Genomic DNA, 24410 nt, shown 5'->3' on the forward strand with positions numbered 1-24410 from the left:
CCTGGAGACACGCCCTGGAATGTTCCACACGGCCGCTGGGCTCACCTGTGTAGACGTGGCGTTACAGTCACGCACTGTGTAATAGCTAAAACTGATTTTTGTGTTTAGTTTGTTGTCCTTCCTCTGCACTTCCGATTAGCACGGTTGGCGACGTACGGTGTGGAAGAAGTTCAACATACATAGCTTTGACCGGTCTCAAGTGATATAATTTTTATACAAACAAAACCCAGCAGCAGCAGCAGCCAGGGACGCAGCGATAATGGTTTGTCCCACAAGCTGATTGACCGGCTAGGTCAGGCTGTGTGCATTGCCACAGTGGAACCGCACCTTGTACAAATATTCTGATGGTAAAGGTTAACTTGTTTTTTTCCCATCTGTGTTTTCATTCAATATTTTTTATTGCAAGGCCTGTTTGTTTACGCTTCACAGTCTGTAATCGTCTTCCACCTTTATCAACTAATATTTAACTACTGGCTTCATGCACCCTCTGTTCATCTGTCAATAATTGTTTAGTTTTTTTAATTCTTACTACACCGTATTTTGCTGAGTGGACGGTGGTTGTATGTATGTTGAACTTCTTTTTCACCGTACGTAGTCAACCGTGCTAATCGAAGGTGTGTGGGTGAGTGTGTAGGTGAGCAAGTGATTTAGTGTGTGGGTGAGTGGTTGGGTGAGTGGGTGTGTGGGTGAGTATGTATGTTGAACTTATGTCGAGCGTACGTAGCCACTCGTGCTAATCGAATATGCGAGTGAGTGGGTGGTGGTGGAGGATGAGTAAGTGGGGGGCGGTTATTTGGTGAGAGGGGAGACAGATGGGCAGGAGGATGGCGTGAAGGGTGGGTGAGCAGCCCCTGGCTAAACAAACATCGTCGTTCATTTAAGCTTAATATCTATATGACTTTCACTGTACATGTTCCTATTATGCGTATAAAAATTCGAGGTTTAAAATAAATATATATTCGTCACCTATTGTGAATGTTAAGATTTTACATCCTGGAATCGCTGAGTTTAGACGATTCTATAAAAAAAAACTTTTTATTTTACCAGGTAAGGCCCACTGAGGTTTATAGCTCTTTTCAGAAGCGACCTGGCCACAAATCATAGCTCAACGACGTGGCTTATTATGCGGACATTTATAGCAGCCAAACACTCTAAACGCATGTTTCTAAGTGTGGAGGGAAAAATTGGAGAACCCTGAGACAAAATCACGCGACTATGGGGAGAGAGACAAGCAAACTCCAAGTGCATTTACAGGCGTCAGGGTCGGGATCGATCCCACGACCTCCTGTATACCGGGCGAGGTAGTTAACATCTTCCAGCCACCGCAGCAAGATGTAAAAAAAAAATCACAGAGCAGCGACAACGAACAAGGAAACGAGCTGACTTCACCTGCAGCTAAAATATAAACACCACGAGACGCGCCCTGGAATGTTGCACGCGGCAGCCCGTGCTCACCTGTGCAGACATGGCGTCACATTCACACACACAGTGTCAAGGTTAAAGAGTCGCAATTGATATATTGAACATAAACCCCACGGTAACCATGAAAACAGTGATTGTTTGTCCTACAGACTGGTTACACCCGCTTGGCTGAGGCTGTGTTTTTCCACTGTAAACCGCACCGTGTAAATTCTTATTAAAGATTTAAAATAATAAATAGGCTATCGCGACCAATATTATCTATAAAACGTGTTTTTGGGGTAGATCGCGTAAATATAAAAGTGTCGTAAAACTCGCCACCACCCGACACAACCAATGAGTAAGGTTTGTCACGTAAATAAAATAAGTAATATTTAAAAATGCTTTTTTTTAAAACACGCTTTAATGAAATGTACCATACTCTTCTTGGTTATTTCGGTAAAGTCACGTAGAAGGGAAGTAATAAAATAATAAAAATAAAACATTACAAAATAATTCTCACGACGTTTCGGCCACAACGCAAGCAGCCGAGGCGACAGCGTCAGACACTGTCGCCTCGGCTGCTTGCGTTGTGGCCGAAACATCGTGAGAACTGTATTTTATTATGTTTCATTTTTATTATTTTATTATGTTTTATTTTTATTATGTTTTATTTTTATTATTTAATTATGTTTTAATTTTATAATTTTATTATGTTTAATTTGAATTTGTTTATTATGTTTCATTTGTATTATTTTATTACTTTCCTTCTACGTGACTTTACCTAAAAAACCAAGAAGATGAATCCCTGCAGTCACGAAAGCTTTAAATCGAAATTGTACCATACTCGTAATGGCAGAACTCGACGACTCCAGGAAGTGACCCCGAAGCTTGCCACAACGTAAGGGACCGTGGTGATTTACAGCCAACGTTAGTTGAGCATGGACAATTAGACCCAAGCCGAAACATAACATATAAAAAATGTTTTAAAATACTTTTTATATAGAGTACTACTACCCGGCTTCGCCTGGGACTTGTATCCACCACGGCCGGCCGCCTTTGTCTCCCCAGTGGCGATGTTAATACGCCACGCCAGTTACTCGTTTTGAGGCTGAGTCCCTCCCTCACCACTCTCCCTCCCTCACCACTCTCCCTCCCTCACCACTCTCCCTCCCTCACCACTCTCCCTCCCTCACCACTCTCCCTCCCTCACCACTCTCCCTCCCTCACCACTCTCCCTTCCTCACCACTCACGCCCGGCCGCCTTTGTCTCCCCAGTGGCGATGTTAATACGCCACACCAGTTACTCGTTTGAGGCTGAGTCGACCTAGGGGAGGTTCAAATAATCGTCACCGGTGGTGGCCGTGAGCGGGAATCGAACTCGGTTCGCCGGGTTTGTAGCGCAGCGTAGCGTTAACCACTACACCCACCGCTCCTCACACAACAACAACAACAACAACAACCGCCATTCGCCACTAAGTGGCGGTGACGTCACACACCACACACGCACAGACACACACACAGACACACACGCAGACACACACAGACAGACAGACACACACACACAGACACACAGACAGCACGCTAACCACTACACTACCGCTCCCCACACACCACACACGCACACACACACAGACACACACAGACAGAGACAGCACGCTAAGCACTACACTACCGTTCCCCCTACACAACACACGCGCGCGCGTCCATAGGTACACATACACGCGCTTGCTGCAGACACACACGACTGTCACGGTGCGTACGGCAGTAAACGACTGAAATAATAAAGCGGCAATGCTGCGCGAGGAACGCCTTAGACCTGCAACAGATTTGTGTAATGCGAGCGTAAACACACAAACACATACAAACACATACACACACATACATACACACACATACACACAAACACATACACACACATACACACACATACATAGACACACACATACACACAAACACACACATACATACACACAAACACATACACAATACACACACACATACATGCAGACACACAGACAGACACGTAACACACATACATACACACACATACATACACAGAAACACATACACACACATACATACACACATAAATACAGACACACAGACATACACATAAACACATACACACATACACATGACCCGGCTTCGCCCGGGACTTGGATCCACCACGCCCGGCCGCCTTTGTCTCCCCAGTGCCGATGTTAAAACGCCACACCAGTTACTCGTTTGAGGCTGAGTGGACGTAGGGGAGGTTCAAATAATCGTCACCGGTGGTGGCCGTGAGCGGGAATCGAATTGGGTTCGCCAGGTTGGTAGCGCAGCGCAGCGTAGCGTTAAGCACTACACCCACCGCTCCTGACACACCACACACGCACAGACACACACACAGACACACACACAGACACACGCAGACACACACAGACAGACACAGACAGACACACACACACAGACACACAGACAGCACGCTAAGCACTACACTACCGCTCCCCACACACCACACACGCACACACACAGACACACACACAGACACACACACACAGACACACACACACAGACACAGACAGCACGCTAAGCACTACACTACCGTTCCCCCTACACAAGACACGCACGCGCGTCCATAGGTACACATACACGCGCTTGCTGCAGACACACACGACTTTCAGGGTGCGTACGGCAGTAAACGACTGAAATAATAAAGCGGCAATGCTGCGCGAGGAACACCTTAGACCTGCAACACATTTGTGTAATGCGAGCGTAAACAAATACAAACACATACACACACATACATACACACACATACACACAAACACATACACACACATACATACACACAGACATACACACAAACACACACATACATACACAGAAACACATACACAAAACACACACACATACATGCAGACACACAGACACACACATAACACACATACATTGTTGTGTCTATACCCTTTTTTTATTAACAACAATTAAAAAAAAATTATATTATATTTTATTTTATCTATATATTTTTTTTTTTATTAAACAAATGAAAACAACTCACTTCTCCTCACAAGAACACCAGGAATCCATGAAACATGGAGGGCGGTTAAAATGTTGAGAATTCGGTCACAGAAAGGTCATAGACATCCAGATGGACAAAAGATGTATGGACTAGCCTCCCAAGACATCTGGAGATGTACAGATAAGGTGCAGAGTAAATAACGGTTGCAACTCGCGTTTTCTTAACGTTTTCCTTACCGAAAAGTAGAAACTTAACAAAGATAATTAACCAACAAACAATATTTTTTTTATTATTAGTATATGTTTCCTACCTACACAACCGTCCGATACTAAGACCGAAGGAACTCATAAAATATAATTCAAGAATAAATGTAACACACAGGACCACATAAATGTATTGCAAACATCTCCTCAGCCACCTTTGTCTTCCAGCGGGGTCTGACAAGCAAGGAGGGAGCAAAAAGGTCACAGGGGGGGGGGTTTGTGCTGACATTGGTTGTTTTCTCTCGCAAGAGACGCAGAGAGAGGAGAGGGTGCTCGCGTGTTTGAGTTAAGCATGGCCGCCTTTGTCTCCCCGCAGCACAAACAGATGGCCCATGAATGCTTGGAGGGTTAGGAAAGGTCACGAGGAGGGATTGCGAGGGTGTCTGCTTCTTCTCGCTCTGTTTGTGTTTTTTTGTTGCCCGCTCGCAAGGAATGCAGAGAGAAGGGAGTCACATTTTGAGTTAGGCACAGACACAACACACGAGCAGTCTGGGTTGAGTCGTGCTCAGTCTCGCAACTCGGCGTGCGACGCGGTGTTGCGACGGGGCTCGCAAGAGAGGTGTGGCAGTCGTGCCTCGAGGAGAGATGGAACGACGAGACATCGTTAAAGTGACAGTCTGAGAGCAGTCTGTCCGAGTCGCGCTCAGTCTCACAACTCGGCTTGCGACGCAGTGTTGTGACGGGGCTCGCAAGAGAGCTGGGGCGGTTGTGCCTCGAGAAGTAATGGAACGAGGAGGGGTCGTTCGAGTCGCAGAAGTCTGAGTTCAACCTGGGTCAGGGCTGGGTTTCAGCCGTGCTCCGGCTGGCGGAGCGTCGTGAGGACACGAAACACCGATGCCGATAGCAGGTGTCGCTTCTCGCAGAACGAAGTTAAGTGCGAGTGAAGCTGGCAGCTGCCCGAACAAGGGAAGCACGGAGCAGAGAGAGTGACGAGTGACGACAAGCAATCAACCTGTAAAAGGGCGGAGATCGCCAAGCGTCGACCAAGCGTGCAAAGCAGAGAGCGCGAAGCAGTGGAAAAAGCCTGGTCAAACGGCTGTGGAGAGAGAGAGAGCGCAAGAGCAGCACGACTCGGACGTCACCGGGCGTCACCGAGCGTCGTGCCAACTCGTCATCCAGCAGAGGGAGAGAGAGCGCAAGAGCAGTAGGACTCGGACGTCACCGGGCGTCACCGAGCGTCGTGCCAACTCGTCATCCAGCAGTGGAAAAAAGAGAGCGCACAAGCAGAGACGCGTCCGAGCGAGGGAGCAGCAGGAGCTTGCGGCGGCCACGCCCAATCGAGAGGAACACCTGGCCGCTGTTTGTATCCTCCTACACCACACAAGCTAACGACACAATTAATATTACGAGGGGACAACGCACACACAGCACGCACACGAATAAGACTTTCAAAAAGTGATCTTTGCGTTTCAAAAAGGGTTGCCATTTCGAGGTGGTGCGTTCAATATCAACTGATCGTGCAAAGCAGTTGCTGCCATCGAGTTACATGAATAAGAAATGTTTTAGTCATTCATTTTTGTTAACTGCATAATTTCGCCAATGAAGAAGTATTTTTAGTCATTCAATTTCGTTAATTGCATAAGATTGCCCATGAATTTATTGACGTATACTCGCTTTCGCATACTAGAGTGTCATGTGCTTGTTTAGAATTAAAATTGCTTAACACCAACTGTTCGAGTGCTTCTTTCCAAGTCCATGCAAAACTATCTTATTCTTGATAACTGTATCCTGTGATGAGATCTGAAACTGGAGACCTAAAATAATATAAACACACTAAGATAATCAGTAAATGTTTAATCGACGATAATCGTGTTATCCTGATTGATATAACTCTGGATAAACGAAGCTAAGCCTAATTATCACAACTGCAAACATTAACATAACCGCAAGCATCCGCATAAATTACTACGATTATCTCCGTGATTATCATAATTTATGCATATTAATACACACACTATCATAATTAATGCGATTTGCGCATTTTTCGGAAAATTATTAATTTGTATTATTTTCATCAAAATTTCATAACCCAACACATACAACATAATGGGTGGCGTCGTCCGGGATCTCTCGCAGACAGTGTTTTGCATGGATGATGGAATGAATCACTTCGTGTTAACCAGAATATCGGGATCGGACATTGCATGGTGATTGTAAACGGGCGTAAAACAAAAAAGAAAACGCCCTCTAAGGTTAAAACCCAGAATAGCAGGTTGAAACAGAGACAGTGGAATTAAGATAATATCGTATCAAACCAATTGCATCCTATGATAAATGGTGTTAGAGGTACGCACTCTGAATCGGAAAATAATAGAGTAGCTCGAGTCAAATTGACTACACTCTGTGAGATAATTGTTTTATATGCACTCTGAAAGGAAATGTCAAAGTAACTCCCGCCACACTTGAGATGCTAGGATTAAGAATAATTTTTGAATGGGTTACGGGAATCTGGGAGCTCGTATTAAAACGTACCGACCAATCTGTTACAAAGCAGTACAGTCAGAGAGACATATGGGAAGGGAGCTGTATCGATAACACGAACACACCTCGGGGGAAACTAATTGACTGGATAAAATGTAACGAAGGCGAACACGATGCAAAAACTGCAGAGAAGGCAGGACAGGACTCATACCTTCTCACACAGGCATACAGACAGGGATTGTGGAATGAGGAAAAATTTGGAAAGGAAATGGGAGAGAAATCGTCTCTAATAAACGAGGAAAAATGTCCTCACACCATCGTAAGGGAGGAGAAATCAGGGCTCGCGACACCAGCGAAACTCACAGACGTTGATCCACAGAATAAATATGGAAGTAACATTAAATCACACTCTTGGGTACGTGGACAGAGTCCAGGGATTGATCGCACAAAAGTTAAAGTAAAATCGCCAGGACATGGTACACTAAGGGCAGAGGCAAAAACTGAAGGGAAATGGCAACACGAGCGACACGGCACTGGGCGCGCACACAGAAAATGCACACCGCTTAATCACGCCCGACACAGTACAGATCAAAGTGACAGATTGCCTGATGATAACTTGTTTGATGATGACGCTGTCGGCAATCAACTTTCGGAATACCTATTCACCAGTAAAACCCTTAAATTGATGGACAAGGCTCTAGTCAGAATTCCCGATTTTGATCCACACAATAAGTCTATGGATATACACACACATATTGCAACAGTAGAAGAGGAGGCAATGATTAGAGGGCTGAGGAGACGGGATGAAAAAGCGAGTTTGTTGAAACGGAGCTTACATAAAGAATCTATCCCATGGGTAAATTCACTACCACACAAGGTTAGAAATTATTTTAAACAACTGAGCCTGGCAGTGATTCGGAAGTTTGGAGAATATTCGACACTCACTGAGGGGTTTTATGCGGTAAAATCGATGACCCAGGGCAGGGACCAAGACCCACGTGACTACCTTTTACAATTTAAAAGAGCGTATTACGCAGGCGATGTGAAACAATACCACGAAGGAGATAAAATGTTCAAAATTATGTTTTTTGAATCCTTGAGCCCAGAGTTTACAGAAAGGGTGAGAATGGTTTTGAATCCAGAAACCGCATCCTTACGCCGCATAGAGAGCAAGGCGTACATGGCATGGTTATACAGAGCTAAGAATCATAATTCGGATCCAGAACACAGGGAGAGGGATAAGGAACCCAGCCTCTCAGAGAGAAATAAAAATCACCGAGCAGTCCCACGATGCAGGGAGGAGCAAAAACGCACGCACCCATGGCAAAATAAACCAGAGAGAGGTTGGCACGAGAATGAGAGCGGCACAAAGCCGAACATTCAGGAGAATCGCAGAATGTGGAGGCCAAGGGCAGAATCATATCAACACCCCATGCCCCGACATACGCAAGGTCAAAATTACCCACAAAGATGGCGAAGTAACGATCCAGAAAAAATTTGGCACCCAAATGGGAGAAACACTGGGCCAAAAATGTACGAGAATCGCAGGAGGGAGAGGTTCAGAGCAGAACCATATCAACACCCCATGCCCCGACATACGCAAGGTCAAAATTACCCACAAAGATGGCGAAGTAATGATCCAGAAAAAATTTGGCACCCAAATGGGAAAAACACTGGGCCAAAATGTACGAGAATCGTAGGAGGGAGAGGTTCAGAACAGAACCATATCAACACCCCATGCCACGACACACGCAAGGTCAAAATTACCCACAAAAATGGCGAAGTAACAATCCAGGAAAAATTTGGCACCCAAATGGGAGTAACACTGGGCCAAAAATGTACGAGAATCGCAGGATGGGAGGTCAAAAACAATCAGTCCAATTACGACCAATTCCTCCACCGGCTATACCAGGAGAGAATAGAGGAATAACACAGAATGCGGTCCAAATACGTGATGAACTACCCACAGTAATTGAGAGCGAGCAGCCCATACGCGCCACGCACGCTGAAGTTTTGTTAAACCCTGAGCTCAATGGGAAATACAAGCAGGCTGCAAGTGACAGGGCGAACAAATACCGCCACGACAGGGAAACATTAAAAGCATACGATGCGGTAGGAAACACGAGCAGTGCTCTTGTAAATGACGCGCGGATCAACTACAAGGACAGGGCTGCATTGAAGTGTGATCGGACAGGAGATAACAGACAGCAGAGACAGAGAGAGCACACAGGAAAAACAGTGCCACGCGTCGCAAAAGAGAGCGATAATGGTGCAGGGAGAGAGAACACAGAGACCCACCCTGGGAAGTACAGGCGTGAGCCTCTGAATGGAAAATATCCAAATGAAACAAAAATTAATGTGGATCGGAGTGCTGAAATGGAGACGAATGTCCATGACGTATCGGGAATGGTGTTGAAATCCAACCCACTCGTACAAACCAAAAGGGCAACATTACGAGGCACGGAATTAAATCGACACGCTGACTCGGCAAATGTGCATGTAATCGCAGAGAGAGCGAATGCCATTGATAACGGAGTACAGAAGTTGGTTGCGTGCGCGAATTCTGGTTATGTGCAGCACAATTTTTCACCACACACTCCCACGACGCGAGAGAGTGAGAGAGGAAACTACAAAAACGAACCCGAAAACCGTGATCGAATTATCAAAGTGATAAGTGGTAAACCAGGCAACATGAGGAAGGTAACGCATAAATGCGTTCGAAACCGCTACCTAGCGTTTCCCTGGATTTAACAAAAACAAAAATGAATATTCATCGGAGTTATGATGTATGAGAACCGATGTAACGCAATATCGATGTTTAACGTGTTGTTATTTTCTTTGCTTAATTCAAATGTAACCATGTTAAGCAAAAACAAAAATGAATATTCGTCGGAGTTATGATGTATGAGAACCGATGTAACGCAATATCGATGTTTAACGTGTTGTTTATTTTCTTTGCTTATTTCAGATGTAACCAGGTTAAGATTGTAATACGTACACGCGCGTCGTAAGAATAACCGCCGAGAGTGAGGGCGGCTTATGGATTCATAACACAAAAAAAGGGCATTTAATTGGTTCGAAAATTCACCAGTGGCCAAATCGACCCCTGATAATTTTCAAAAAGGCGGATTGTTGTGTCTATACCCTTTTTTTTATTAAGAACAATTCAAATATTTTTTTTTTATATTTTATCTATATATTTTTTTTTAAATTAAACAAATGAAAACAACTCACTTCTCCTCACAAGAACACCAGGAATCCATGAAACATGGAGGGCGGTTAAAATGTTGAGAATTCGGTCACAGAAAGGTCATAGACATCCAGATGGACAAAAGATGTATGGACTAGCCTCCCAAGACATCTGGAGATGTACAGATAAGGTGCAGAGTAAATAACGGTTGCAACTCGCGTTTTCTTAACGTTTTCCTTACCGAAAAGTAGAAACTTAACAAAGATAATTAACCAACAAACAATTTTTTTTTTATTATTAGTATATGTTTCCTACCTACACGACCGTCCGATACTAAGACCGAAGGAACTCATAAAATATAATTCAAGAATAAATGTAACACACAGGACCACATAAATGTATTGCAAACATCTCCTCAGCCACCTTTGTCTTCCAGCGGGGTCTGACAAGCAAGGAGGGAGCAAAAAGGTCACAGGGGGGGGGGGGGGGTTTGTGCTGACATTGGTTGTTTTCTCTCGCAAGAGACGCGGAGAGAGGAGAGGGTGCTCGCGTGTTTGAGTTAAGCACGGCCGCCTTTGTCTCCCCGCAGCACAAACAGATGGCCCATGAATGCTTGGAGGGTTAGGAAAGGTCGCGAGGAGGGATTGCGAGGGTGTCTGCTTCTTCTCGCTCTGTTTGTGTTTTTTTTGTTGCCCGCTCGCAAGGAATGCAGAGAGAAGGGAGTCACGTTTTGAGTTAGGCACAGACACAACACACGAGCAGTCTGGGTTGAGTCGTGCTCAGTCTAGCAACTCGGCGTGCGACGCGGTGTTGCGACGGGGCTCGCAAGAGAGGTGTGGCAGTCGTGCCTCGAGGAGAGATGGAACGACGAGACATCGTTAAAGTGACAGTCTGAGAGCAGTCTGTCCGAGTCGCGCTCAGTCTCACAACTCGGCTTGCGACGCAGTGTTGCGACGGGGCTCGCAAGAGAGCTGGGGCAGTTGTGCCTCGAGAAGTGATGGAACGAGGAGGGGTCGTTCGAGTCGCAGAAGTCTGAGTTCAACCTGGGTCAGGGCTGGGTTTCAGCCATGCTCCTGCTGGCGGAGCGTCGTGAGGACACGAAACACCGATGCCGATAGCAGGTGTCGCTTCTCGCAGAACGAAGTTAAGTGCGAGTGAAGCTGGCAGCTGCCCGAACAAGGGAAGCACGGAGCAGAGAGAGTGACGAGTGACGACAAGCAATCAACCTGTAAAAGGGCGGAGATCGCCAAGCGTCGACCAAGCGTGCAAAGCAGAGAGCGCGAAGCAGTGGAAAAAGCCTGGTCAAACGGCTGTGGAGAGAGAGAGAGCGCAAGAGCAGCACGACTTGGACGTCACCGGGCATCACCGAGCGTCGTGCCAACTCGTCATCCAGCAGAGGGAGAGAGAGCGCAAGAGCAGCACGACTCGGACGTCACCGGGCGTCACCGAGCGTCGTGCCAACTCGTCATCCAGCAGTGGAGAAAAGAGAGCGCACATGCAGAGACGCGTCCGAGCGAGGGAGCAGCAGGAGCTTGCGGCGGCCACGCCCAATCGAGAGGAACACCTGGCCGCTGTTTGTATCCTCCTACACCACACAAGCTAACGACACAATTAATATTACGAGGGGACAACGCACACACAGCACGCACACGAATAAGACTTTCAAAAAGTGATCTTTGCGTTTCAAAAAGGGTTGCCATTTCGAGGTGGTGCGTTCAATATCAACTGATCGTGCAAAGCAGTTGCTGCCGTCGAGTTACATGAATAAGAAATGTTTTAGTCATTCATTTTCGTTAACTGCATAATTTCGCCAATGAAGAAGTATTTTTAGTCATTCAATTTCGTTAATTGCATAAGATTGCCCATGAATTTATTGACGTATACTCGCTTTCGCATACTAGAGTGTCATGTGCTTGTTTAGAATTAAAATTGCTTAACACCAACTGTTCGAGTGCTTCTTTCCAAGTCCATGCAAAACCATCTTATTCTTGATAACTGTATCCTGTGATGAGATCTGAAACTGGAGACCTAAAATAATATAAACACACTAAGATAATCAGTAAATGTTTAATCGACGGTAATCGTGTTATCCTGATTGATATAACTCTGGATAAACGAAGCTAAGCCTAATTATCACAACTGCACACATTAACATAACCGCAAGCATCCACATAAATTACTACGATTATCTCCGTGATTATCATAATTTATGCATATTAATACACACACTATCATAATTAATGCGATTTGCGCATTTTTCGGAAAATTATTAATTTTTATTATTTTCATCAAAATTTCATAACCCAACACATACAACAACATACACACACATACATACACAGATTCCAAAGAACACAGGATGAGATGTTACTATCCTTTGTGCAAGCACTTCCAAGAGTTCATGAACAGTGAGCCTGGTGAAATTTGGGGAGCGCATCGTCAGTAGTGAACCTTTGGATCCTAGGGTGTTTCGGCCTTTCATACTATACACCCTCCCCAAAGGCGGCCAGCGACAGGGTGATCAATCCTACGCTTGCGTCCCATTCCCAATTAGTCATAGGAGTTGCCTTGTTGTTGATAGCCAACATCCCATGGGACTATGCATGGCAGGGGTGTCCTCCTCCCTGAGTCAAGCATTGTTGACTGCATACCTCCTGGCCCTCTCACTTTGGGGCCCAGCTGGGGTCTTTCCTCTTCATCCAGAGCCACTGACTGCTGCCTTCTGCCGCCTCCGATACAGCTCTGATTGCCGAATGCTGGCTCTGGCCCTTAATTCCCAGGTCTCTAAGCAGTCTGGTTGTAGATGTTGCCACAAAACCTCTGCAGCCCACCTCCACTGGTCGGACTTCTGTGTTCCAGCCATGATGCCGCGCTTCGGCAGCTAGATCGGCATAGCGCAGATGTTTTCGCTCATAAGCCTCATCTACTGAGTCCTCCCAGGGTACTGTGAGCTCAATGATGAAGACCTTCTTGAGCGAACAGGACCAGAGCACCATGTCAGGTCTTAGGGTGGTGGTTGCGATCTCCGGAGGAAACACAAGTTTCCGGCCAATGTCAGCTAGCATTTTCCAGTCGCGGGCCAAGCGCAGCTGGTCTCGCTCTATTGGTGTAGAGCCGCTCTTCGGTGGTTTAGCCCCTTCGCGGACAAAGGTCGTCCGTAAGGGATGTGATGCTGCTGGGGGTGGTAGGGAGTTGGTGGCAGCTCGCTTGTCCTCCAGGGCGGACGCAAGGTTTTTAAGGACTTGGTTGTGACGCCAAGTGTAGCGTCCTTGGGTGAGGCTTGTTTTACACCCTGCGAGAATGTGCCTGAGGTTGGCTGGCATGGAACAGAGGGCACAGTCCGGATCTTCACCATACCATTGGTGAAGATTAACTGGTGTTGGAAGGACGTCATATGTTGCTCTGATGGAAAAGCTCAACCGCCTCGCTTCCATGGCCCACAGATCCTTCCAGCTGATCTTCCTCTTCTCCACACTGTCCCATCGAGTCCACTGTCCCTGTTTGGCAAGAGAGACTGCCTGGGCCCACCTTGCAGCCTCCTCCTGATGGCGTACTTCCTGCACTACCATCTTCCGCCGCTCTGGTGCAGTGGCCTTACTCCAAGCAGCACGGCTAGTTAGCCCAAGGCCTCCTCTCCCTTGCTGAACATGACCCACAATGTCAGCATGTCTGAGGGCTGCTGTTGCCTCCTGGACTGCTTTTCCTGGCCTCCATTTGCGCCCAGTTGCCAAGGTCGGCGCGTTGTTGCTCACCACTGGGTCTCGAGATTCATTCAGTGTCATCTGGTGCCTGGTTTTTGCACACTTGAATTCCTCGGTTAGACTGGTGAGGGGCAGCTTGAGGACACCATTTCCATAGAGGCCTATGGTGGTAAGGCATCGTGGAACTCCGAGCCACTTCTTTAAGTAGCTCGTGACTCCTCTTTCCATCTTCTCCACTGTTGAGATTGGAACCTCATACACTGCTAGGGGCCACAACACCCGGGGTAGGAGACCAAACTGCAGACACCAGGCCTTTAACTTTCCAGGTAGCTGGGTGTTGTCGATGGACTGTAGGCTACTACTGATGTCTTTGCGCAGCTGTTGCACCTGATCTTTGTCCTTCAGGCTTGCATCATACCACCTTCCAAGGCTTTTTACCGGCTGCTCAGACACTGTTGGGATTTGGTCATCTCCGATGAAGAATTTCAGGTCCCAGAGTACTCCCTTCACAATCGAGATGCTGCGTGACTTGGATGGTTTAATCTTCATACGGGCCCAGCTGATGTTCTCCTCGAGTTTTCTGAGCAGTCTCCTGGTGCATGGGACAGTGGTGGTCAATGTTGTAATGTCGTCCATGTAGGCTCTGAGTGGAGGGAGGCGAAAACCAGAGTCGACTCGCTGTCCACCAGCAACCCATTTTGAGGATCTGATGATAACCTCCATTGCCATTATGAATGCCAATGGAGAAATGGTACATTCCGCCATTATACCTACATTCAGGCATTGCCATGAGGTGGTGAACTCTGAGGTGGTGAAGCAGAACTGCAGATCCTGAAAGTACGACTTCACCAGGGTTGTGATGGTGTCTGGTATGTGGAAAAATCTGAAGGCAGACCACAGGAGTTCATGGGACACAGAGCCAAATGCATTGGCGAGGTCGAGGAAGACTACATGGAGGTCCCTTTTCTCCACCTTGGCCATTTGGATCTGGTGCCAGATCATGCTGGAATGTTCCAAGCAGCCAGAAAACCCTGATATTCATGCCTTCTGTACAGATGTATCGACGTACGCATTCCTTTGCAGGTACTCGGCCATCCTCTGGGCAATGACCCTAAAGAAGATTTTACCCTCGACATTCAGTAAGGAGATTGGGCGGAATTGGCTGATGTTCACTGCATCCTTCTCCTTAGGGATCAGGACCCCGCCTGCCCTACGCCACACTTTGGGTATTATCTTCTTTTGCCAAGCTGTTCTCATGAGCCTCCAGAGGAACCTCAGGACGTCTGGTGCGTTCTTATACACTTTGTACTGGACTCCATTTGGCCCCGGGGCTGATGCTGTTCTTTCCCTTCGAACTGTGTTTTCCACCTCTTTCCATGTCGGAGGGCTGGTCTCAATATGATGTTCCGGGGGTTCAATGGGTGGGATATCTGCTGGGATGGCCAGATGTTCATGTCGCTTTGAGTCAAAGTTTGTTGTTCTCAGGTGCTCTTCTAGGTCTTTCTTTGTTGTTTTTAGAACTCCACTTTTTTCATTCGTGAAGAGACTTTTAAGGAACTTGAAGGGATCTTTATAGAATCGAGTTCTAGTTTGTTCTTTCTTCCTTCTGCGCTTCCGTAGCCAACCGGGTTTTGATGTCAGCCTGAAGTGCCTCTATGCCCTCCTTTTCCACTTCCGAGGCTTTCTTCCACTGTTTCTTAAGCTGTCTCCTTTCTTGAACGAGGCGCTTGATTTCTTGTTGCCTCCTGGAAACTGGTGGGGTTGGAACCTTTCTCCCGCCTTTTGCCTCTTGCACTCCAAAGCTTTCTGCCCCGTACTCATAGATGATGTTCCCCATCCTCTCCAACTTCTTCTCCACTGTGCCTCGAAGTTTCTCGAGGGTCAAGGTAAGGTCAGTATTCACTGTTTCCCACAACTTCTTGTCACTGGCGCCAGGCCACTTCACATACGGTCTGTGCCCTGGTAGTCTCCTCTCGACTGCAGGTCTGGGAGGCTGGGTGAGTTCCACTCCTGTTGTTGGTTCCACCTCAGTTGTTACTTCGGTGCTTGAGTTTACGTCCTCCATGACAGTGGTACTGGTGCACTGCAAACTATGGTTTGCGTCCAGTTTCTGTGCTTCATTCGACTGATTTGATCGCTTTCGCAGAAAGTAATCAATGCCAGGCCTCTGTCTCTCTTTACCCAAACACCCCTTCTTCCCCTCGTGGATCCTCAACCCTTCGTGTGATGTAACTTTCCTCCAACCACAGACACATACCTGCATCTGTTTGTGGCCTGCTGTTGCAGCGGAACTTGTGACAGTTGCTGTGGTGTTCTCTTGTGCTATGCTCTCATTACTCGTAGTCGTTTCCGGTCCAGTCGTTACCATGTTGTCAGTCGATGAGAGAAACACATACACACACATACATACACACACACACATACACACAAACACATACACACACGTACATATATTCATACATACAGACACACAGACATACACATAAACACATACAAAAAAACGCACATACATAGAGACACATACATACACACAAAGACATACACACATACATACACACATACATACAGACACACAGACATATACATAGACACATACACACATAGACATGACCCGGCTTTGCCCGGGACTTGGATCCACCACGCCCGGCCGCCTTTGTCTCCCCAGTGGCGATGTTAATACGCCACACCAGTTACTCGTTTTGAGGCTGAGTCCCTCCCTCGCCACTCTCCCTCCCTCGCCACTCTCCCTCCCTCACGACTCTGTAGAGGACGTGAAACGTTTATGAATTTACCTCAGAGTCGCGTGGTGGGTGTCGAGGCCTAGCACCGTGCAGAGCCTCCCGCCTCGCCTGATTTTCCCACCCGGCTGACGCTGGGTACGGGTGCCGGTCCCCCCCCCCCCCCCCCGCGCTACAATAAGACTGTGTAATCGCTATAATTATTAAATCGACCGACCCTATAATAGTAATAGCACACATTGTGGTGGGGGGGAGTGAAGAGGACGTGAAACTTACATGAATTTACCTCAGAGTCGCGTGTTAATGCGTGCGCCTATTTTTAACGTGAATTAAAAATGGCGTCCACCCCGCGGGCCGTCGCTAGCCGTTGCCAGGGGCAACCGCCGTCCAATGAAAGCGGCGAAGGCGTCGCTAGCCGTTGGCAGGGGCAACCGGCGTCCAATGAAAGTGCGTATGGTCCGGCGACACACACACACACAGACAGACATTCACGAATTTATATATATATAGATAGTATTGTCATCAGTATGACGAAAGTATACCAAGTTTGCAGTCGATACCACATTGGGAAGTGGGTTAAAATTGAGTTAAAAGATTTGAAAATACGACAACAACAGACAGTGAGTTAAATAAAAGCGTGTAATAATAAGAAAAAAATCATTCCCGCTAGGGTGAGGCTGTGCGTTTTGCCCAGCAAACGACACAGCTGTCAGTTCGTATTCAAGGTTTAACAAAAAAAGATTCCCCTAAACCAGGGGGGTCAGAAACCAAAACAACAAGGAGAGACATTTTTTACAATTCGGTAATTAAAATAGAATCCAACCAACTCATTATTTCAAGAGCCGCAATGCAACGTGGTGTGAGTACGAGAGACAGTGGTGGTGGTGGTCCGTGATAAATAAAAACGTGGTGTGAGTACGAGAGACGGTGCTGGTGGTGGTCCTTGATAAATAAGAACGTGGTGTGAGTACGAGAGACGGTGGTGGTGGTCCTCGATAAATAAAAACGTGGTGGGGGTACGAGAGATGGTGCTGGTGGTGGTCCTTGATAAATAAGAACGTGGTGTGAGTACGAGAGATGGTGCTGGTGGTGGACGTTGATAAATAAAAACGTGGTGTGAGTACGAGAGACCGTGCTGGTGGTGGTCGTTGATAAATAAAAACGTGGTGTGAGTACGAGAGACGGTGGTGGTCCGTGATAAATAAAAACGTCTCACGAAGCAGCCGTCCCTCAAAGAGCCGCATGCCGCTACGGAGCTGCAGGTTGCCGACCCCGTGCCCTGAACCAACTGGCGTGACCGTCAAGTAATAATAATTTAAGTAGCATAGTTTTATTATGTTATAATAATTTAATTATTATGCAAGTGGAAATGGATAATAATAAAATAATGATTTACCAATTCTGTATGTATTATTAACTTAATTATAATTAAATAACTGCGAAATACCGACACCTAAATAATAATTAAATAATAAATACATGCTCGTGCTATAATACTATGACGCTAATGCAATATCTTCTTGGTTCTTTCGGTAAAGTCACGTAGAAGGGAAATAATAAAATAATAATAAAACATAATAAAATAATTCTCACGACGTTTCGGCCACAACGCAAGCAGCCGTCCTCAGACAGACCTGTTCTTCACCTGAGGACGGCTGCTTGTGTTGTGGCCGAAACGTCGTGAGAATTATTTTATTGTTTTATTTTTATTATTTTATTATTTCCCTTCTACGTGACTTTACCGAAAGAACCAAGAAGATGAATCCCTGAAGTCACGAAAGCTTTAAATCGAAAGCTAATGCAATAATTGTATTTTTATAATTAAATAATACATTTCTACTGATTACATAATCATTCAGTAATCTATATATATAAAATCGTGAATGTCTGTCTGTCTGTGTGTGTCGCCGGACCATACGCACTTTCATTGGACGCCGGTTGCCCCTGCCAACGGCTAGCGACGTCTTCGCCGCTTTCATTGGACGGCGGTTGCCCCTGGCAACGGCTAGCGACGGCCCGCGGGGTGGACGCCATTTTTAATTCACGTTAAAAATAGGCGCACGCATTAACACGCGACTCTGAGGTAAATTCATCTAAGTTTCACGTCCTCTTCACTCCCCCCCCCCACCACAATGTGTGCTATTACTATTATAGGGTCGGTCGATTTATAAATTATAGCGATTACACAGTCTTATTGTAGCGTGGGGGGGGGGGGGGACCGGCACCCGTACCCAGCGTCAGCCGGGTGGGAAAATCAGGCGAGGCGGGAGGCTCTGCACGGTGCTAGGCCTCGACACCCACCACGCGACTCTGAGGTAAATTCATAAAAGTTTCACGTCCTCTACAGAGTTGTGAGGGAGGGAGAGTGGCGAGGGAGGGAGAGTGGCGAGGGAGGGACTCAGCCTCAAAACGAGTAACTGGTGTGGCGTATTAACATCGCCACTGGGGAGACAAAGGCGGCCGGGCGTGGTGGATCCAAGTCCTGGGCAAAGCCGGGTCATGTCTATGTGTGTATGTGTCTATGTGTATGTCTGTGTGTCTGTATGTATGTGTGTATGTATGTGTGTGTATGTCTTTGTGTGTATGTATGTGTCTCTATGTATGTGTGTTTTTGTATTTGTTTATGTGTATGTCTGTGTGTCTGTATGTATGTGTCTATGTACGTGTGTGTATGTGTTTTTGTGTATGTGTGTGTGTGTATGTATGTGTGTGTATGTGTTTCTGTGTATGTATGTGTGTGTATGTATGTGTGTTATGTGTGTGTCTGTGTGTCTGCATGTATGTGTGTGTGTTTTGTGTATGTGTTTCTGTGTATGTATGTGTGTGTTTGTGTGTATGTCTGTGTGTGTATGTGTTTGTATGTATGTGTGTGTATGTGTTTGTATGTGTTTGTGTGTTTACGCTCGCATTACACAAATGTGTTGCAGGTCTAAGGCGTTCCTCGCGCAGCATTGCCGCTTTATTATTTCAGTCGTTTACTGCCGTACGCACCCTGAAAGTCGTGTGTGTCTGCAGCAAGCGCGTGTATGTGTACCTATGGACGCGCGCGCGTGTCTTGTGTAGGGGGAACGGTAGTGTAGTGCTTAGCGTGCTGTCTGTGTGTGTGTGTCTGTGTGTGTGTGGTGTGTGGGGAGCGGTAGTGTAGTGCTTAGCGTGCTGTCTGTGTGTCTGTGTGTGTGTGTCTGTCTGTGTCTGTCTGTGTGTGTCTGTGTGTGTCTGCGTGTGTCTGTGTGTGTGTCTGTGTGTGTGTCTGTGCGTGTGTGGTGTGTGAGGAGCGGTGGGTGTAGTGCTTAACGCTACGCTGCGCTACCAACCCGGCGAACCCAATTCGATTCCCGCTCACGGCCACCACCGGTGACGATTATTTGAACCTCCCCTACGTCCACTCAGCCTCAAACGAGTAACTGGTGTGGCGTTTTAACATCGGCACTGGGGAGACAAAGGCGGCCGGGCGTGGTGGATCCAAGTCCCGGGCGAAGCCGGGTCATGTGTATGTGTGTATGTGTTTATGTGTATGTCTGTGTGTCTGTATTTATGTGTGTATGTATGTGTGTGTATGTGTTTCTGTGTATGTATGTGTGTGTATGTATGTGTGTTATGTGTCTGTCTGTGTGTCTGCATGTATGTGTGTGTGTATTGTGTATGTGTTTGTGTGTATGTATGTGTGTGTTTGTGTGTATGTGTATGTCTGTGTCTATGTATGTGTGTGTATGTGTGTGTATGTGTTTGTGTGTATGTGTGTGTATGTATGTGTGTGTATGTGTTTGTATGTGTTTGTGTGTTTACGCTCGCATTACACAAATCTGTTGCAGGTCTAAGGCGTTCCTCGCGCAGCATTGCCGCTTTATTATTTCAGTCGTTTACTGCCATACGCACCCTGACAGTCGTGTGTGTCTGCAGCAAGCGCGTGTATGTGTACCTATGGACGCGTGCGCGTGTGTTGTGTAGGGGGAACGGTAGTGTAGTGCTTAGCGTGCTGTCTCTGTCTGTGTGTGTGTGTCTGTGTGTGTGTCTGTGTGTGCGTGTGTGGTGTGTGGGGAGCGGTAGTGTAGTGCTTAGCGTGCTGTCTGTGTGTCTGTGTATGTGTGTCTCTCTGTGTCTGTCTGTGTGTGTCTGCGTGTGTCTGTGTGTGTGTCTGTGTGTGTGTCTGTGTGTGTGTGGTGTGTGAGGAGCGGTGGGTGTAGTGCTTAACGCTACGCTGCGCTACCAACCCGGCGAACCCAATTCGATTCCCGCTCACGGCCACCACCGGTGACGATTATTTGAACCTCCCCTACGTCCACTCAGCCTCAAACGAGTAACTGGTGTGGCGTTTTAACATCGGCACTGGGGAGACAAAGGCGGCCGGGCGTGGTGGATCCAAGTCCCGGGCGAAGCCGGGTCATGTGTATGTGTGTATGTGTTTATGTGTATGTCTGTGTGTCTGTATTTATGTGTGTATGTATGTGTGTGTATGTGTTTCTGTGTATGTGTGTGTATGTATGTGTGTTATGTGTCTGTCTGTGTGTCTGCATGTATGTGTGTGTGTATTGTGTATGTGTTTGTGTGTATGTATGTGTGTGTTTGTGTGTATGTGTATGTCTGTGTCTATGTATGTGTGTGTATGTGTGTGTATGTGTTTGTGTGTATGTGTGTGTATGTATGTGTGTGTATGTGTTTGTATGTGTTTGTGTGTTTACGCTCGCATTACACAAATCTGTTGCAGGTCTAAGGCGTTCCTCGCGCAGCATTGCCGCTTTATTTTTTCAGTCGTTTACTGCCGTACGCACCCTGACAGTCGTGTGTGTCTGCAGCAAGCGCGTGTATGTGTACCTATGGACGCGCGCGCGTGTGTTGTGTAGGGGGAACGGTAGTGTAGTGCTTAGCGTGCTGTCTCTGTCTGTGTGTGTGTGTCTGTGTGTGTGTCTGTGTGTGTGCGTGTGTGGTGTGTGGGGAGCGGTAGTGTAGTGCTTAGCGTGCTGTCTGTGTGTCTGTGTGTGTGTGTCTGTCTGTGTCTGTCTGTGTGTGTCTGCGTGTGTCTGTGTGTGTGTCTGTGTGTGTGTCTGTGCGTTTGTGGTGTGTGAGGAGCGGTGGGTGTAGTGGTTAATGCTACGCTGCGCTACAAACCCGGCGAACCGAGTTCGATTCCCGCTCACGGCCACCACCGGTGACGATTATTTGAACCTCCCCTAGGTCGACTCAGCCTCAAACGAGTAACTGGTGTGGCGTATTAACATCGCCACTGGGGAGACAAAGGCGGCCGGGCGTGAGTGGTGAGGGAGGGAGAGTGGTGAGGGAGGGAGAGTGGTGAGGGAGGGAGAGTGGTGAGGGAGGGACTCAGCCTCAAAACGAGTAACTGGCGTGGCGTATTAACATCGCCACTGGGGAGACAAAGGCGGCCGGCCGTGGTGGATACAAGTCCCGGGCGAAGCCAGGTAGTACAGCTAGTAGTGATATAATAATTAACATGTACAAAGCTCCCTTAAACAATCGCTTTCGGGGTGCTATGCATGGTAAGTCAGAAAATAGTGAACATCACCCAAGGAAAGAAGTGAGAAGGACATTTGAACATCGCTAAAGGGAGAAAGACATTTTAAACAGAGACGGCTTTAGTGGAGATGTGAAGATGAGCAGTGTCTCGGAAGTCCCCTTCACCTCGAAGGGCAACGAGTTCCAGAGTGTAGGTGCCACAATTGCCAACGCACCTCCACGTGTGTAGCCTGGAGACGGTGGGACGGTGAGCAATGCACAAGCTGAGGATCTTGACGATCTTGATGGAATATTCGTGGCTGAAGGAGATCATGAATGTAGCGAGGAGCAAGTCCATTTAATGCGAAGGCGAGTTGGTTGGAGCTGCCTTTTTCTCGTTTCTGCCATTGCCTCTTCCTTCTGCAAGGATTTGTTTTTACACTTTGCAGTTCTTACTTGGTCTCATTATCTCCATCAGAATATCTGCAAAACGGGTTTATTCCTGGGGGAGATTTGCTTCCTGGTTAATGGCGGCTGGTGAGGAGTGTGTGTGTGGTCAGTAGTTTGTGTGGATAGTGAGTAGTGTGTGTGTGGATGGTGAGTGGTGAGTAGTGTGTGTGGATGGTGAGTAGTGTGGGGATGTTGAGTGGTGAGTAGTGTGTGTGGATGGTGAGTGGTGAGTAGTGTGTGTGGATGGTGAGTAGTGTGTGTGGATGGTGAGTGGTGAGTAGTGTGTGTGGATGGTGAGTGGTGAGTAGTGTATGTGGATGGTGAGTAGTGTGTGTGGATGGTGAGTGGTGAGTGTGTGTGGATGGTGAGTGGTGAGTAGTGTGTGTGGATGGTGAGTAGTGTGTGTGGATGGTGAGTGGTGAGTAGTGTGTGTGGATGTTGAGTGGTGAGTAGTGTGTGTGGATGGTGAGTGGTGAGTAATGTGTGTGGATGGTGAGTGGTGAGTAGTGTGTGGATGTTGAGTGGTGAGTAGTGTGTGTGCATGGTGAGTAGTGTGTGGATGGTGAGTAGTGTGTGTGGATGGTGAGTAGTGTGTGTGTATGGTGAGTGGTGAGTACTGAGTAGTGTGTGTGCATATGAGATGGTGAGTAATATTTGTGGATACCGGCTGGTTTGTCGTGTGTAGATGCTGAGTGGTGAGTATTTGTATCAGGGCTCGCAGACAGACGAGAAACAAGGATGTAAAATTACTTTACACGGGGTTACAAACCTCACGAGGTACCCCCAAGGAATGTGCTCAGATGTTTAAGGAATGTAAAAACAAGCCCCGCATCACACAAACATACAAACCTGTCTAGATGTACCTGTAGATTCTCGCCCTTCGCTTTAACAAGCACCAGTGTGTGTCACGCTAACGCTCATTATTCCCCGCCTGTTGATTGGCCAAAACAACATTTACAATTGGGGATGTTTACACGAAAAAAAGTGTTTCTATATTTAAAAGTTTAAATACAATAACATGTTTATAACATGCTTTAAAGTTTAATTACAATTGAATACAATTATTTGTCTTGCGATGACCCACGGAGAGAGAAACCATTACCAACAACAGGGGTGATTCTATGCCATATTTCACAATGTTACGCCTAAAACCTTACCATATTCAGTCGATTCAAATTGTAAATTGTTAATCATTGTACAATAACAGTTACAGTGATTTATAATTCTGTCTTACTTTGTTTTTCATGTTTTAAAGTAAAAGTTAATGCGAAATTGTTGAACCCCCCCCCCCCCCCCCGCTGAGTGAGTGGTACATTCCGAACAGCCCAACAGCTACGGTGAGCAATGTGGATCAAAGCAGATACCGGTAACGCGATTTGTTATTATCACATATGTTGATTTGGCATCTTTGCACTGACGTACATCAGAATCGGAATATTTATATTGCAGGAGGAATCCGATGACCTGTAAAGCTCTTTGTAACAGATGTCCAGTAGGGGCACGGGGTAAGAACGTTACAACAACAAACAGAACACAAACATGATAGTAGCACAAGTACAAGGAAAGTTAACACATCACCATAACACATCCACAGTAGTTTAACACGTAAAGCCTTCGCGACCAATATCCATTATACAGTTTTATTCGGATTTCTTACTTGATGCAGCAGTCGTGCTGTGACGGTTCCAACTGTAGACGGAAGCTTGTGTTGCCTCCGAAACGTCGTGATTTTTATTTTATTTTTACCAAGAAGATGAATCCCTGCGGTCACGAAAGCTTTAAATCGAAAATTGAATT

The 24410-nt window shown here is 46.8% G+C and overlaps 1 protein-coding gene across 1 annotated transcript in view; it reads left to right on the plus strand.

Moving 5' to 3' along the window:
- LOC144947438 (zinc-binding protein A33-like) overlaps positions 1-24410 on the plus strand; it is a 374175-nt gene that overhangs the window by 201386 nt on the left and 148379 nt on the right.

The sequence above is a fragment of the Lampetra fluviatilis genome, chromosome 45 (genome assembly GCF_964198595.1).
Source record: "Lampetra fluviatilis chromosome 45, kcLamFluv1.1, whole genome shotgun sequence".
NCBI classification, from domain to species: domain Eukaryota; kingdom Metazoa; phylum Chordata; class Hyperoartia; order Petromyzontiformes; family Petromyzontidae; genus Lampetra; species Lampetra fluviatilis.